Here is a 17370-nt window from a genome sequence, read left to right on the forward strand (position 1 = left end):
CTAATTCCACTGAATGGAAAGAGGTCTCTAAATAGCTTTGCCTATGAATGAAATGGCAGTAATGGCAGACTCAAGACTGGGCCGAGAGAGATAGACCTAAGGAGAGAGCGAGAGAGCGATTCAGTCAAAGCTTAATTAATAAGAAGCTACAGGGAATTGAAACACTGCCTGACCTCTGCCCTTGCATAACTCCCCCTACGCCTCTCTTCCCTCAAACACACACACTTTCTGACAGACCAGTTGCGTCTTAAGAATTTCTGAGTGTGCGCACCAACCCGCAACAGGTCTGCCAGCCGGTAGCAGCTGGTAGCGGCCATTAGCTGTGATATTTCTGCATTTGTGTGTGTGTTAGGTAAAAAAAAAACAAAAACAAAAAAAACACTCAGCTGAGGATTTGGATCAATTATTCATCCCTCATCTCTCTTCTCAAACTTTTTACTGGTTTAATTTGTTCTTCTCTCACCTCAATCTTTGCATAGCTTTTTTTCGCTCCATTTTTTTCCCTCATACCTGCGTATTCCCGCTCGTCAAGTACTGGTTGTGAGATATGAGACATGAGTAAAAAAAAAAAAGAAAAAAAAACCGTGCACACTCATCAGGGTGATTTCTGTAGAAGGTCATCCTCTGCAAACATGTAATATATATGCTTTCTGTTTCTCTGGGCTGTTAAAGCTCTCACTCACAGTCAGAAAACTGTGAAACCAAGCACCTGGACACGGACACACACGCGCGCACACACACACACACACACATATTGGCCAGTACATCTCTGTCAATTAGAATGACAGATGTGCTGCTCTGTCCTGTCAGACAAACACACATCTGTTAATTCCGAGCCTTGAGAGCACTTCCTGGCCACAGGTGTTTCGGTGAGAGTGTGTGAGTGTGCCTCATGGTTGTACAAATAACTGTCATCTTTCAGTTGCAAAGGACAGAGGAAGTTGTGAGGAGTTACATCAGGACTCGGGCTGGACAATGTATCGCTATTACATTGATATTGTGATATGAGACTTAATATTGTCTCAAATTTTGGTTATCCTAATATAAGTGTTGTCTTTTACTGGGTTTTTAAGGCTGTGTTCATTATTGTAATGTAATTTTCCAAACTTACCAGACTGTTTTAGCTTTTTATTATTTGCCTCTACACACTTGGTTGTCATAATCACATAATCGTTGATAATTTATCAAAATCACATTGTGTAAATATTTTGTAAAAGCATTACTAGTCAACCCCATATCATCAAGATATAGACATTAAGGTATTCTGTTCAAAAATATTGTGATAATCTGTTTTCCGTTATTGCCAAGCCCTCACAACAACACAAAAAGTCTCACAAAAGAGGTTCTGTGTACAAAGAGTGTTTGATTTGAAACCCAAGGACGTAATATGTGTCATTTTGTCTACAGATGGTTGGTTGAGAAAACAAGCGAGGCCAATTTGCTCCTGAATTATTGGCATAAGTTTTGCAGCTGGGCTGTTTTAGCACTCTGTGTTGATTCTCCCAAAACCGCAGATTTTTACTAACTATACAGACAGTAGCTGTTACCTAGTAAGAGAGGTGCTAACTGTGCTAACTGTGTGAGTTTGGAGCTTGTGTTTTTGTGACTGGACTCAGAATTCATCAGGATCTCTACTTTTACTCCCGCCAAGGAAGTCGTGTTTGATTCTGTTTGTTTGTTTGTCAGCAAGATAACTGAAAAACTACTGGCCTGATTTGCATTAAACTTGTTGAAAGAGTGTAGCCAAGAGAGAATCCATTTCATTTTGGGGCAGATCTGAATCACAAGGCGAATACATGAATTTTTTCTCACTTTGGTAAACATTGAGATATAGAGCATTTGGCCTTGGTGAAGGTCTGCGCTCTCCAAGTGCCCTTGTAGTTTTCTGTAATTTTATGATCGTCCTTATTTTCCTTTCATCTTTGTTTATGAAGCAGATTCATAAAGCTCTGGAATAAGCGTGAATTCTTGGGGCAAATCTTTGCCCAATTCTACTCCATTTTGCCCCTTTCACAGAACTTTGCATGCACTGCCTCTGACATTCACCTCATCTTTTGGCAACAAAAAAAAATCTGCTTATTTCATTGCTGTCTTTCCTTATCTGAAACAAACACATCTTACCACAAGGTCCACTTAGTAGCACTTCTGCTGCTTTCTCTCATATCACATGATCTTCAGCAGATGGAAATTGCCTGGGTGTCATTGTTTCTATGGTCAAAAATGGAATTTGAGTGGGAAGTCTTTTAAATAATGGAAACGGAGACATCTACAATCTCATGAGAAGTCCAGCGTCAAACTCCATCTGCTGATGAAAATTGTGTATTAAAAGCTCCAGAACAGCTAGTAAACTTTAAGCCTGTTATTTGTTGGACATGATGCCCAAACCAGTATCTCTTGAAATATTGGATGATTCTGCAGTGCAAAATTTATGTCCAAAACCAAGGTTTACTCTTTTTGCTGGAAGCAGTATGGCCTTCATATGTTAATGTGGTGCACATCCCTAATTTAAATAGTGAAATTTAAAAATGTTAGCACTGGACATTCAGACACATTATCTTTTAGGGTTTTGCAGCAATATTGAGTATCAGTTTCTCATCTGGTGAATTGGTTATGGTCTTCCTGTGTGTCTGTATGTGTGTTCATGTGTCTGTACCTTGATATTTCTAAGACATCAGTGACTTCTTAGCCAGAACAGCAAAGTATTGTAATCGTCAGTGAGTCCATTTCAACATTATGACATCAATTAAATGCAAAAGGTTCCTTTGCCTTTCCAAAGCTGCTGATGTGTCTTGTCTTAGATCAGTGCAAAGAAGCCTTTAACTGAGCAAATAATGTACATCATAAAACTATACTGCAGAAATTAGCATATTTCAGACTCCAAATGGCAGCAACTGTACCAGGATGTGATATGATATCCTGAACTATAGTTTCTACCTTCTTGCTGACTGGAGTGGAGAAAAGTGATATTTCCTCATATTACGTCACCAATCCAGCTCCTCCGAAAGTGTGAAATCTCTCCCACTCCCTTTTCTTTCTCTCACTTCTCACACGTTGGCCTGCTGCCATTTAACAGGATAGTGGAGCAATATTTTCGGCTAAGAGTGTGGCAGAGTGCTCTGACACTGGATCAACTCTTTGGTCATACTATGCTTTTGTCACCCTATTGCACAGCAGCGACCTGTGCGAACTGTGAATAGCGAGGGATGCAAAGCGTGTCAGTCTAAGCAGATGGTCACGGACAGAAAAGCGAACCCCTCATGTTCTGGACCGTTTCTGTGGTTGATGACATTGCCAAAACAAATGTCAGATTAATCAGACTTCCAAACGTCAAAGTTCTGCTGCGACAACTCTGCCCCATCACCTCGTCTACAGATACCACGGCAATGGAGATGTGACTTCACAGTACTTCCCAATGAAAGCCTGCGTTGCTAAGCAACTCACAGTCCGCAGTGGCAAGATACAGGGGTGTTTCCTGGCTGATGAGAGAGATGTGTGTGTGTGTCTATGTGTGGAGAATCTGTTTGTGCATTGAGCCCATTAGGAACCCCCCCTTCTTTGGCGCATACATTTCATATGTAAAACTTGCTTCTAAAAGCACAAGGCAGCAGTTCACCAGCTGAAATGATGTATTCACAGGAGGACATATTGGAAGATAAACCGGTTTTGTTCTGAATATTGACGAGGCAACCGATTTGTGAAGTCAGCCTTTTCTTTCACATAAAAATTAATCACTTCATACAGTTCCTCCTAAGTGTTCCCATTCTGCCAGTATAGCCTAATAGTTGGGCTGCATGTATCCATATTCATGAGCATAGGGGGGCATGAAACAAAGTTGCTGCCTATGTAAATGTCTTAGAGTGAGGGCTGAATTTATCAATAATGTAAGCTGGTAAAAGTTTAATGGTGTTTTGCTGTCGTCTACGTTACCCCCGTGGGAAAACCTTCGGTCAGTTATCTGACCTCAATGACAAACATCCTCGTGAGGAAGTTAAACTGATACGGATGTGTTCAGCTCCATCCTCCTCACGTGCTTCTTCTTATTCCCCCGTCTTTCACATTTGCTACTCCTTGTGTCATCTCTTGTTCTCACACATGCCTTTTTTCTTTCACATATTCCTCTTTTTTTCCATCCCTTGTTCCCTTCTCTTCCATCCATCCTCCCATTTTTCAACCCGCCTCTCATATGGCAGGCACTGATACAGCAGGCCTAACAATATGCCGCTATTTCCCTCAACCCCCTAACTCCCCAGCTCCTGACTCAGGCTGCTGATAAGCCGTGTCAGCGAGCGGCTGGGATATGCAGTGTTATACCAGCTGGATTTTCCACGCCATAAGTCGAGGCGCTCCGCTGTAACTTGCTGGCCTTTTGCTAAGAGGTGCGCCGCTTAGTATGTCGCTGAGGCAGCTTATTTACAAGCTTAATGCTCATTTGAAGTGGTATAGTTTTGATTAAACTCGCTGCCACTTAGTGACAGCTGTATCACAGCAAAAAATTGCAGGATTTATCAGGTCTTAAAGGTTTTTGTGGGCTTTCTTTTGCCTTTCTGGGTTATGGAAACAGAGAAACAGTTTATAGACACAGAGTGAAAAGGATCTAATCGAAACCAGATTTCTTTTAAAATACTTAAAGGAAAACCATGCAGTTATGAGTAACAAAGTTAATTTATTAACTTTCCCTACACATATTTTTCTAGCTAGTCCCTGATTTCAAACTTACATCTCTGAGGTCACATACTTTTGAAACCTCCATGCTATATCTGTCCCAATAAGTGTTTTGCAAGTCTTTAAATGTCTTAAATTCAGTTTTATAAATGTAAGGCCTTAAAGGTCTTTAGTCTTAAATTTGGATTTGTTAGGTCACAAATATCATTTAACATCTTTTTGTCAAAATGAGTCAAGCTCTTCTGTGACATTTCTGACCTACCTAATTGAATTCAATATTTTACTTTTCACTTTCCTTTGCCTGTTGGCAAAATGCAGATTCAACCTGCAAGACAGCCAACCAGCATTTCAGGCATGCCAGGAATCTGTTTGATTGTCCAAATGACAGAGCTTTGATTATCTGGGCAATTAATCAGGAGGTGGATTATTAGAGTCACTGCTTGCCTCATTTTGTATCCCAAATGTAGCCATTCCCAACTCTGATTGTCTTAGATTTTGGCGTCTGCTGTGAGAGCACTCACTGATGGTAGGATAAAGTGAAAGAGAGACTGATCAATCTTAGTTTAATGTCCTCCTGCTCAGAACGGGAACAGCAAGACAGCCAGAGGACTGCCATCCCCTTTTTATTATAAAGTGGTATTTTGTCATGTGGGGACTCACAAACACAGAACTAAATGTAGATGCGTGAATGCACACTCATGCATGAGCACACATGCACACATTTAAGCACAATGACAGTGACAGATCGAACATTACAAAGGGCTGCAGCAGTCGCTCTCAATATTTCATGAACATCCTTCCCCTTTCAGTTCTCTCCTCCTTTTTTATTTAATTCTGGCATGTTCAGCATTCTTCTCCCAAAAAAAGCTTCATTTTTGTCAACCCCCTCCCTGAAAATAGCTGGGTTCAGATGGTATAGGTGGAAAAGTGAAAGGAGCAGGAAAAGAAAGTGATCAGAGAGAAAAAAAGCTTTGAGGGGTTTGGAGAAAGGAGGGATTGATGGGGGATGAGCAGCCAAGGTTAGGCAGCAGCAGCTGTCTCTGACTTGCGAGATAAACCTCACTTTTCACCCAGAGCTACCTTCCTTCCTGTTTTGCACACCATCACATATAGTTGCTGTGCTTTCTTGCCTTTGTAAAGTTTGTCTTCTGAAGAGAACGCGTTGAACTCCTGAGGAAACAAAGACGAGAAGAGGGACGGTTGTCATGAGTGGTAAAAGACAGAGAATGGTCTGTATAGTAGAGAGGGCACTTCAAAGAAGCTGAACTAAGAAAGGGGAGACAGATTTTACTGTCAGCGTTCCTCTTCACAATGGGTATTTTATAATCATTTCCCAAATGATTTCCTGTCATCAGACATGAAAAGTCTCAATTACTGTCCCTCTCTCAAACTGACTTCTGGCTGAAACCAATTGTCTCGTCTTCCCTGTCCTTGCAGACTTTAAGAACTGTCCAAATCCGAGACTGTCCTTCATCAGCCATTTCTCAAGGAAATGCCAAAAACAACATACGCTTAAGTTTAAATAACAAATCTCTTCGTTGGCTGTAGAAATCAGAAAGTACACCACTGTTTTTAGGAGAAAATAAAGGAAAGGGAATAGTGTGAAAAAGTGTTGTTAAAGAGCCACAACGTTCATAGAGGAAAGAAGTTCCTGTGGTTGGAAGTGTCAGCATGACATTGTCAAATGACCATGACCTCATTACACTGCATTATGTGGTGGTGCTACATAATGTGTTAAAGTTTAGGAAACAATGCCAATGGGAAGTCAATTATATATGGTTTCAGTTTTAAACATCTGGTTAAGGTTGTAGAACAGTCACAGTTTAGTTAGGTTTAGGCACCAAAACTACTGTTGTACTGTTAGATTTAAGAGAAGATAGTGGTGATGTTTAAATTTAGTATTGTAAGCTTATGTTAGTTTTTTATGTACGAGAGGTAAGTGTGTCAAAGAGTGACACATAGAGTCACCATTGACTGAAGATTTGACACTGGACACAAACGGTAGTCTCCTGGGTAGAAGTCCTGTGTTTGTTTGAACCATGCACCATCCTGACTGCTATTTGCAGACTTTCTCGCTTTTTATATTACCAATCGCGCGAGTTTGTACAAGGAATTTATGCTGGCACATGATGTTAACACATTATATGCCATCAGTGTTGAAGTACTGGAGATGAGTCTCAAGACCGCTTGTTGAGGAACATTTGGATTCAACCATGTTTTTACTCGGTCTTGTCTTGGTCTGAGACAAAGAAGGCTTGTGATTTTAGTCTGAGACCAGTTAAGAACATAGTTTTGCTTGTTTGATTGTAGAAAACAAAGGAAAATTCCTCCCCATAAAATGTACCTCTGCAATGCCTTTTGATAAGACATTTTTTTACGCTACACTTGTACCAACTACATACACTATACATACCCGCTCTACTGACTGAGCTACAGGTGTTCCACAATGTAATGTTGGCCCTTTATGGGCCAGGTCTTTATCTTTATTCAGTTTCATCCAGTCTTAGTCTTGACTTGGTTGAAACCCCTCAAAGTCTTGTTCTTGTCTTGGTCTCGATACACTCTGATGTCAGTCATTATTTGGTATTGGTCTAGTGGTTTTGACCACAACACTGCGTGCCACTATCAAGTTAAGCTGTGTTAATATTTCTGTGAGACTAGGCTGTTCAGGTCAGAGCCCACAGCCCTGGGGCTCACTGACAGGTTTATTCATCCCTGGTCAGTAGTGCTGGTAATATCAGACTGACTGAGGTCTAAAATTGCACTTTTTTGCCTCTTGGCTCAGCAGCCTCACAGACATACCATAGTGGCACTTAGCTTGTCACTGCATGTATGAGACTCTTCAAGAACCCAGCTCATGTGTACAGAAAACATCATATTTACACCTTTTCTTGGGCACTCTCTTCCGTCTTCCTCTCATTCTTAGTCCTCCCAACAAATTGCCAGCAAACAATCTATCAAAGCATTAAACCCTCCCTATTTCTCATATGTCCTGTCTGCTTCTCACATCCACCTACCTCTACTTCCATCTGTCCTGTTCTTCATGCTGTTCCCGTGCAGCCTGCCATTTCCTTTAAGTCCAACCGTCAACTTCTAATGAGGGGACACACTCACACATTGTGACGTACGGTTGAATATCACAGCACCTGTCCCAACCACAGCTCAGTTTCCCAGCTGCTTAGTATGCCAAGGTACCTTTACGTTTACCAGTGTTGGACTGTGCCTTTGTCATGTCTGAACTTCAGGGCACAGTGAGTTTTAATCAAGAAGAGGTGCCTTTGCACATCCTCTGTAGGAATCCCTGTGTGCTTTGATGTGAATTCCTTTCATGAGCATACTGGGGAGTTGTGAAGACAGAATTGCACCAGGTTGCATCAAGCAGTCTCAGTCACATACTGTACAAAGTAAGCAATTATCATGTTTTTTTCAACTTGGACTCATACATGTTTTTGAATTCCAATGAGTAGCTTTTGTGACTTGAAGCTATGACTTCTTAAGACACATTATATACCATGAAAACATTTAGAGGAAACCCAGAATTATGGTATTTCCAATTATAAGAGATATTTCTGGTAAGCGGCCCTACGATAGTCTGGCAACCTATCCAGGGTGAACCCCGCCTTCTGCCCGATGACAGCTGGGATTGGCTCCAACCCCCCGCTACCCTTGCGAGGACAAGTGGTTAAAGAAATAGAATGAATGAATGATTTCTGATAAGCCAATGAGTCTTCCTCAAAATATTAGCCCGGACAAGCATCGCACCCTCTCCTTTACACATTATACTAAGTGGGTCATTCAATAATGGTAGAAATTATGAATCCCTGATGATCTTTTAGCTTTGCTTAGTTTAGAGGTTTGTTGGAATAAATAGTGTTATTTTTGTTCAGATATTTGATTGCATCATGGGTCACAATGCTGAAACACCTCATTAGGCGCTGCTTAGAACAGGTTTCAGTGCAGTTTTGATTTCCAACTCAGTCTTAGTTCAGTTTGTTGGTCATCATTGTTATTTTGAGTACATTTTACAATCAAGCACAAATTTTGAATAATTTCCAGATAATCCTCAAAAAAATAATTGTGTTTCTGTCTACTACTATTATGTTGACCAGAAACAGCCCCAAATGGTTTTTGTCAAAGCCACCAGACTCCATTAGAATAAACAGTAATCATATCTTTGTAAAACACACTTCGTTCAGAGTCAATTGGAAAAAAAATAAAACTCACAAAAATCGTCTCGGTCCATCTTTCCACTTTTCCAACAACCCCAACTCAGGTTTGGTAGAAACAAACTCTTAATTCTCCTGCTTAAATGTAAAAAAATGCGGGTTGTACACACTGTTTTGCGCACTGCTTTTCTGATCTGACCTCCCTCTTACTCCTCTCCTCATATTTTATACATAAAAACAATCTGAGCCTGTCAGTGGCAAAAACAAGCACTCTTAGTGGATGTTAATTGATGTGCATTGGAATGCCAGTCCAGGGCTGTTTCTAGTTAAACAAAAGGGATCATACTCTTCAAACAAAAGATCTATCTTTGTTGGGATCCTTTCCATAATGTTGTCAGACACTTAGAATAATGAGCTGAGCCTGCCAGTGGCAAAAACAAGCATTGTAGCCTGTTTTGCCCCTGATAGCTGCAGTCCTCTCAGTCAATATTAGACCAGTTTCAAAAACTGTTGTCTCTATTAGTCTCTGAGACACAAAAACATGGGAAAATAGGGTCCAAGTTGAAAAATATCCCCATAAAGCTGTCTGGTGTTTACACTGAATGATATATTCAAACTTAAACTTTTTATGGCTGTCAGTTTCATCAAATAGACATCTAAGGATTCTTATTTTCTATACATTTCCCCAAAATACATCCTGACATTTTTATCCTTCACAACATTGCAATCTTCACTTGAATTATACATTTATCTGCATGCATGAACAGACAAACCTGAGTTTGTAATGACTTGATGAGTTATGCATACTGTATGTCACAGCTGAGATGATGCTTAAAGTCACTAATGAGTGGAGCTCCAATGAAGAGCGCCACTGATTCAGTATATTTATTTCAGCCTGAGGACTTCAAGCGCTGAATACCTACGCTATACAGTCTGTGATTGACAGTTCCCTCACTGGGCTGGTAAAGATCATTGTGTTACATTTTCAATCTGGAAAGACATAATAAAAACTGTGAAAACGCTGTCACATTTCTCTCAATGTATTCACCAATATTGGTTCCTGAATACATTATAGGTGTGATGTATACAGTGCTGTTACATAACATGCTCTATTATATACCTGCAACACCTATTTGAAGTGTTAAAGAGATTTAGGAGTGTGGAAAGGTGGTGTCTCACGTTTGTTGATGCTTCCTGTGATGCTTCCTGTACTCACTCTATCTGTTAGGGGTTTTTAAGCTGATTGTATGACTCTGCGCTGGCGATAGCCATGGCCGAGGCATTATGTTTGGGGTTGTCCTATTGTGTACCGTTCCACTCTTGTTAAAGTGATATCTTAAGGATGCCTCAACAGAATTTCTTCACATTTTACACAAATCTCCACTTGGAGTCAAAGGTTGAACTGACAGGATTTTAGTTGTTATAGGTTGAAAAGACAAGGTCACTGACACACCTATTCTGTCTCATACTTGTAAATGCCATATGTCAAGGACACCCTGAGGGAATTTTTTAGAATTTGGCACAAACGCCCACTTGGACTCAGGGATGATATGTTTAGATTTTGGTGGTCATATGTCAAAGACCACTGTGACCTTGCACCCATCTCATTCTTGTGAACACAATATCTTTCAAATACCTTGTGGGAATTTCTCCAAATTTGACACAAACATACTGAGACATAACATTGAACTGCTTAGGATTGAGTGGTCAAAGGTCAAGATCACTGTGACCTTGCATCTGTCTCATTCTTGTGATCGCAATATTTGAAGAAAGGAAGGGACTGTTTTGAGGGAAATTTGTCAATCTTGGCCCTACATCCATTTGGACTAGAAATAAATTCGTAAGAATTTGGTGGGCAAAGGTGAAGGTCATAGTGACCTCATAAAACCTGCTTTTGGCCATAATTTAAGAATTCGTTTGCTAAAATTTCACACTAATGTCTTATAAAATATAATTATGATGCGCTAACATTTCTTATCCAGGTGGTTAAAGGTCAACTGTGACACTATTATGTTATAGAAAAACACTTTTCTGGCCATTACTTAGCATTGTATGTAGCATTGAAAAATTTGGTCAGATACTGAATAGGTGACACTCATCTTAGCTGCACACCTTGAAACAAGGCTGATTGTATAGAACTGGTGCACAGAGGCGTACAACAGCAAGGCAGTAATTCAAGTTTCAAGACATATTTCTTAATCAAAATGTACTCACTAATGTGCAACAAGTGTAGACTTGATCATTTCCACAACAAATCATATTCTAGATGGCTAAAGTGCTGGTGCCAAATATTTACAGCAGCTCCTTATGCAGCTGTAGTACCATATCATGCACAGCCCCTTGGTGAGAGATATGGATTTGGAGAAAAGAGCGTATGAAGAGCCAAGAATGTGTGTGAAAATGCAGAACCATGTTCTGTGTGAGTTATAGTAAACACAATGAATAATATCTATTCAGAGAGGCTCGTCCGTATCGATCGGCCTTCGGAATGTGTACGCACCTCATCTCTCGCTGCTGAGGATTCATTCCATGTTCTCTCATGAAAGAAACAAGAGCTGGAGAGATGAAACTTTTTCAAACTCCAAACTTTGCTCTTTTGAATATGTTACTTTATTTCTTCCTCTGGAGCCACACTTGCACATATATATAAATATACACACACACACACACTGTTTCTCCTCTTTGTTGTTTGTGTCCTGCTGTCTGGTGTCAGATCATTAGTGGACAGAATCAGAGTGAATCAGCGGTGTGAGGCAGGGGAGGACATAACGGCTTGCATATTGTGTTCCCTTCATTAGACAAGAAGAAAGGGACTTAAACTGTGTGTGTGCGTGTGTGTGTGTGTGTGTGTGTGTGTGCATGTGCGTGTATGTGTGTGAAAGAAGGGGAAAAAGCTGAAAGAACCCATGAGAGCAGAACACAGGATACTTTTTGAGGTGCTGATGAGTTTGATAATGTTGCCTCTTTGATGAAAGCGTTGTTGTGTGAGTATGTGTGTGCATGTACTCATTTGTGTGCATGCATGTGTGTTTGCGTGTGTGCGCTGCGTGTGCGTGTTAAGTGCACGCTTCTTGCTTTCAGAGTTTTGACAGAGCATATCCTTGTGTATCTTTCCTCTAATTGAATCCATCCCTCAGGGCGTCACCGCTTGTTTATATGCTGACACCATGAAGGTGTGTATGTGTGTGTGTGTGTGTGTGTGTGTGTGTGTGCACCAAAGGCAGAACACTGCAAACACTCTCTCCTTATTGTTTAATTATAGCCCACCAGCTGGGGAGACAGAGGAAGAGAACGAGGGCAGGAGAGGAAGAGTTATTGATCGAATTAGTCAGATTATTCATATTTAATGTGTTGCTTTGTCTCCATCCTTCTGCCCAGGCCTTCTCCATTGCCGTCTCCTTGATTTCTTTCTGCTAATAAATTACTTTTATGTAAGACTTCCAATAAACATTACATTTCATAAACTTCTTTTGTCGACAGGGTCTGAAGTGCATCAGTAAAACATGTCTGCTTTATACACCTGTGCCCAAAGGCAGGGAGTGAAGCTGCCAACTTTACAGTACTTTATTCATTGTCCTTTTAAAATATGTTTTCTAGCCTTGTCTGTTCAAGCAAGAGACTGTAATCTACTTTTTCTGTAAGTCTGTGATCTCTTTTTTCCCCTCTTTGGTTCACTAATTTTGTTTTTCACCTTGATTTCAGCTCATAAGCAGTCTGCACCCACTATCAAGTGCAAGATTAAGTCAAAAGGAGTGACCGCTTCCATAGTTAAGGCATGTGATCCATTATTAATAAAAGATATATTGATTATAGATAAGGATTTAGTGAGCAAAGATGGATAATTTATCATTCTGACTCACTAAAGTTAACATAACAAAAAGAAAGAACAGTTCTGACTCTTCTAATGTCATTCTTTTTTTCCAAAGTACATCAGAAAATCTCCCTAGCATACTTCGTTTTTTTACAGGGCTTTTTGCCAAATAATTCAAATTTAATGCTCTGACATAATCTGTCAAATCAGACATGTCAACATGTCAAAAAAAAGTAATTGAAACAAAAAGCAAAGTGCATCTTTCAATACGAAAATAAAGGCTTTGTGTTACGCACCACACAGTCTCTCCGCCTTCCCATCCCTTGAAGAATAATGCTGCAGGAGTGTGAGCTCTTTGCCGAGAACAGTTAGTGATAGTCCGCCCGCACACACATTGACAGTGCTGCTAGCATCATACAGATATGTTACCTAACGGGGACGGGTACACAATAGAGTTGTCTTCCTCTGAAACTGTGTTGTTTATTCCTTGGTATTCCGAGAGGAAGATTATTGTTTTTCCTCTTCAGAATATATAGTCCCACTTAAGTTTTTTTGACTTGTTAGTCTTTGTACCAGTCACTCAACCTGCCTGGCAAATTGTCCTTCTCCCTAAATCCCAACCTGTCTGTCTCTTGATTGTTACCTTTGCAAGATACCAGCTTTGCTAAATAATGGACTATGTAATGTCTTCAGACAAGCCCTCTGTCCACAGCAGCAGACGCTAATGATCCTCAGCCTCAGCATCAGTATTTATGTCAGCAGTTCACTGTGATGACTGTCTTTGGTAACATTGTTCAGAAAGCTGAGTGCAAAAACGCCCATCCAGTGATTAGGAATGATTGCAGAGAGTTTTTGGCGTCTTGTTCAAGGTGTTGAGAGGCAAGACGATTTTCTTATGGAAATCTCACCAACACGGATCCTGACACTAAAGTAAAGAAAACCTGGCTTCCTTTGTGCAACACATAAAGTGGGAATTGTTTCCGTTGTCTCCTAGGTACTGTAGTTGTGCTTGTACATCTTGTTTTCTTTGTATGTTGTTGTGAGAGTATTCATGCTGACCTGTGCAGTCCTCCGTAATGAGGACAACTTTTGATGCTATTGTGGTCCAGACATCAGTCGAATTTACAGGTTCTGAATACATTTTTAGTGTCAAATCAAAGATTTGTTTTGCTACCATGAATTAGGAAGAGACCAATTACTCTATGAAGTCTTAAAATTCTATTTGTAACCCTGGCAATATCAGCAAATTCTGTGACGCTGTTCATATTTGTGTTCATTTTTTAGGGGCCAATTATATGAAGTACAAGGTCTGCTTATTAAACTCGTCTTGTTTTGCAAACGGGACTTTGAAGAAAGAGTTTTCAGTGACCTGTGATGTTGTCTATCTAATATTATCTATCAAACACCACAAGCATGTGAAGTTTTAGGAAAAGGGGAACAGAGTGTGGAAGCAAAAGAGACTTAAGAATTTGGATTTAAACAAAAAATTTTAACACCACTGAATTTGTGGCAATGAAATGTTTCTCTTTCAAAATCATGTATCTAAATGTATTTGTTCCGAATTCACCTTTTTGAAATTAAAATATGAAATTTATTAACATGCAGCTTCAAAGGATGAATTTGAATACTTGTATTTTACAATGCCTACTATTAAGATCTAAAAATTCAAGTTGAAGAAGTCCAAATAGCATCATATGAAATTTTGGATCTTCATTTGTGAACATTAAAAAAATTAAACAAAAAAAAAATCACAGAAAAACAAAATCAGCCTTTCACTAAGGTGAATTCAGAACAAATAAATTCTGATAGGTTACATGGTTTTCAAAGTAAAATACTTAAATGCTATGAATTCAGTAGTGTTAAAATGTCAATATTAAGTATTCAGTGTCTGTTAAAATTCATATACTTAGGGCTCCTATTTGCTTCCATAACAAAGGCCTCCTTTGAGTTTAAAGCAGTCGCACACACAAACCAGCAGACTGTAAAGCATGGCATGAAATGTAGTCATTTTGCTGTTTTCTTTTAAAACTTCTCTGTGTTATGGTAAGCATGTTATGGATTATAGAATAGATCTTGTTATATATTAGAACATGTAATCAAAAATGCCATGCTCATGAATTATTTCTGATGGAGAAGGAAATATAATTGCTTAAACAAACCAGTTTAGAAACAACATACAGTAAATCAGTCAGTTTATAGTTGCTGAAGAAATGATCAAGTGAAACTTTACTGAACTAAAATAACATTGTGTTTAGCTATAATAGAAGTTGATGATTACAAAGGCAACACATGCAGCTCATTATTTTTAATTAGCCCCACCTTCCCAGTCCTTGGCAGTGAACTTTTGTCGACACTGCTGCTGCATGTCAACAACAGTTTGCTCTCCCTAAAACTTTCATTGCCACTGCTCTCAAACAACAGGCCAGAGTGTCTGAGCTTTTGTTTCCTGTTTAATGATCCCACTCTCCATACCGACTGATCTTTTTAATTGCATCCCTTTGGACTCAGACAACTTTCTGTGCATCCTCCGGTGTGTGACATAATCCTGTGCTGCCTTCCAGACACAACCATCATTACCCAACTCATGCTACTGAGGAGCCTTGTGGTCACGGACTCAACTTTCCTCCAGCCTGCATCTATTATTCAATATTCCTGGTCAATACTATATAGGAACTACCACAGAGTATCACATTCCAGCCCGGTATCCCTTACAACTACTCTCAAATTGGGTGATTCTGCAGGACATGATTCATATCCAGTGTCGACGTTCATAGCTGATGCAGTGAGAAGTGTCTTTTCTTTTGCACGCTATAAAGCAAAGTTTTGGAAGTTGGTGGATGCACTCTGACTTTAATGCAAAAGGCAGTAGTTTGCTTACTGTCACGATCCAAAACTTACAGGATCAGGTCTGTTTTTTTCAAGCTGGATCTTATTTTTACCATGTTTTTGTGTCTAAGTGACTAACAGGAAAAACTATTTTTGAAAATGGTCCAGTACTGAGTGCGAGGACCGCAGGCGGCAGTGGTGAAACAGGCTGGAATGTAAACTCTCAGGGCATGTTTGCATTGTCAATTTAAGTCCTCTAAAAATGCTTCTTTTTTCACTGACAATTGATAGTTGTTCGAACTACAGATTGTACTTACTTATTTTGAAATGTCTGCTGCCACCATGGACACAAAGACAATATTAGCGGATCAAGAGAGACACCTCTCTCACTCTCTCTCAACTTCAACATGCCGCTGCCTGTAGGGCTGTTGCCTAACTGCAGATTATACTTCAGCATTTTTGAATACCCACCACCATGAACACAAAGAGCATAGAAGCGGATCCAGAGAAAAGGCTGCATCTCTCTCTCTCTAACTCAAATTTCCGTTGCCTCTAGACTGTTGCTCTAACTACAGATTCTATGTCTACATTTTTGTATACCCGCCACTATAGACACAAAGAATATAGAAGCAGATCAAGAGAAGGAGCTGCCTCTCTCTCTCTCTCTCTCTCTCTCTCAAACTCAAATTTTCGCTCAAAGGCTGTTGCTCTAATTATAGATTGTATTTCTACATTTTTGTGCACTATGCACAGTGCATATTTTAATGCATTGTTTAAATGTGACATGAGAATTTGTGAACAGGAAGTGGACACCATGCTATTTTCTGTGTTTTGAAATATGTGTTGCCTGTGTCTTGCCTCAAATGTTTTCAGATACATATTTTAGCTTACTGTTTAACTGTAATACAAGATTGTTCGTTGCCAGCCAGCTGTCATATTGTTTTTCGGATGAGCAACTGGCATTACTTCACCCACTAGTGAGAGCATTTATTGGTCGGCTGTGGTTCAGTGCACGCTGGTAGTTGTAGGTTTTGAGCAAAAGTGAGCACCACAGCTCTTTGTCTCTGGTCATGTTGCACCGATTTCACAGCCAAGTTTTGTGAAAATAGCGTCCTTCCAGCAGAGAAAGTACTCCTTTAAGAATATGATTCTTTTTTTGTTAAAGAAGAAACAGCCCTAAAATTGCCATCTCCAAAGCCACCTGAGATATTTGGGATTCTCAGTGTTTAGCTCTCGCCTACAGATCTGTTTTGTCAGCTTTTATCAGATTGTCTGGTATTCTACTTTGAAACTCCAGCCTGGGGTGGCAGCTTTGACCAACATAAAGGAAGAAAGTTGAAAAAATCTGGCTTTCACAGTTGTCCTGCACTCAATTTTTTTGTGTCTCAGCTCTGGGGCCATGCTGACCCAGCTGCATTATGGGTCAGCAGGATGAATGAGCAAGTGGCGGCAAATGCGATAAAAGACGGACAGGTCGTTTGTCCTCACAGCCTGTGTGCACCCTTTTACACACACAGGTTCACAGATGAAAAGCACCGTTTTCCTCTGAGCTTACACACACACACACACACACACAAACACACATACACTTGGATGACAAAGAGTCTCTTCTGTCTAACATTGTTAGCCAGGCTGGATGCAGGGTGCTGACTGTGGAAGCAGTAGCAGTCTATATAATGTGTGTGTGTATGTGTATGTGGATGCAGCCCACATTATCTGACGGCACATATTGTGGCAGTGGCGGCCTAATCTGTGTTTGATCTCATCATTGATTGGTGTCACATAGCCCAGCCTGGCATTTAACCTAACCACATTAGGAATGCCCACTCGACCCTGTGGTCAATAAAAGTCATGCACTATGCATCAGGATGTCTTCACATTCGCTAACTCTTAAGCCTGATACTT

At 40.1% G+C, this 17370-nt stretch overlaps 1 protein-coding gene across 3 annotated transcripts in view; it reads left to right on the top strand.

The window, feature by feature from the left end:
* Nucleotides 1-17370, top strand: part of cacna1g (calcium voltage-gated channel subunit alpha1 G) — a 289865-nt gene that overhangs the window by 80738 nt on the left and 191757 nt on the right. The window lies entirely within an intron of this gene.

Source organism: Plectropomus leopardus, chromosome 19 (assembly GCF_026936395.1).
Source record: "Plectropomus leopardus strain MGB_pleo_1.0 chromosome 19, ASM2693639v1, whole genome shotgun sequence".
Classification (NCBI taxonomy): Eukaryota; Metazoa; Chordata; class Actinopteri; order Perciformes; family Serranidae; genus Plectropomus; species Plectropomus leopardus.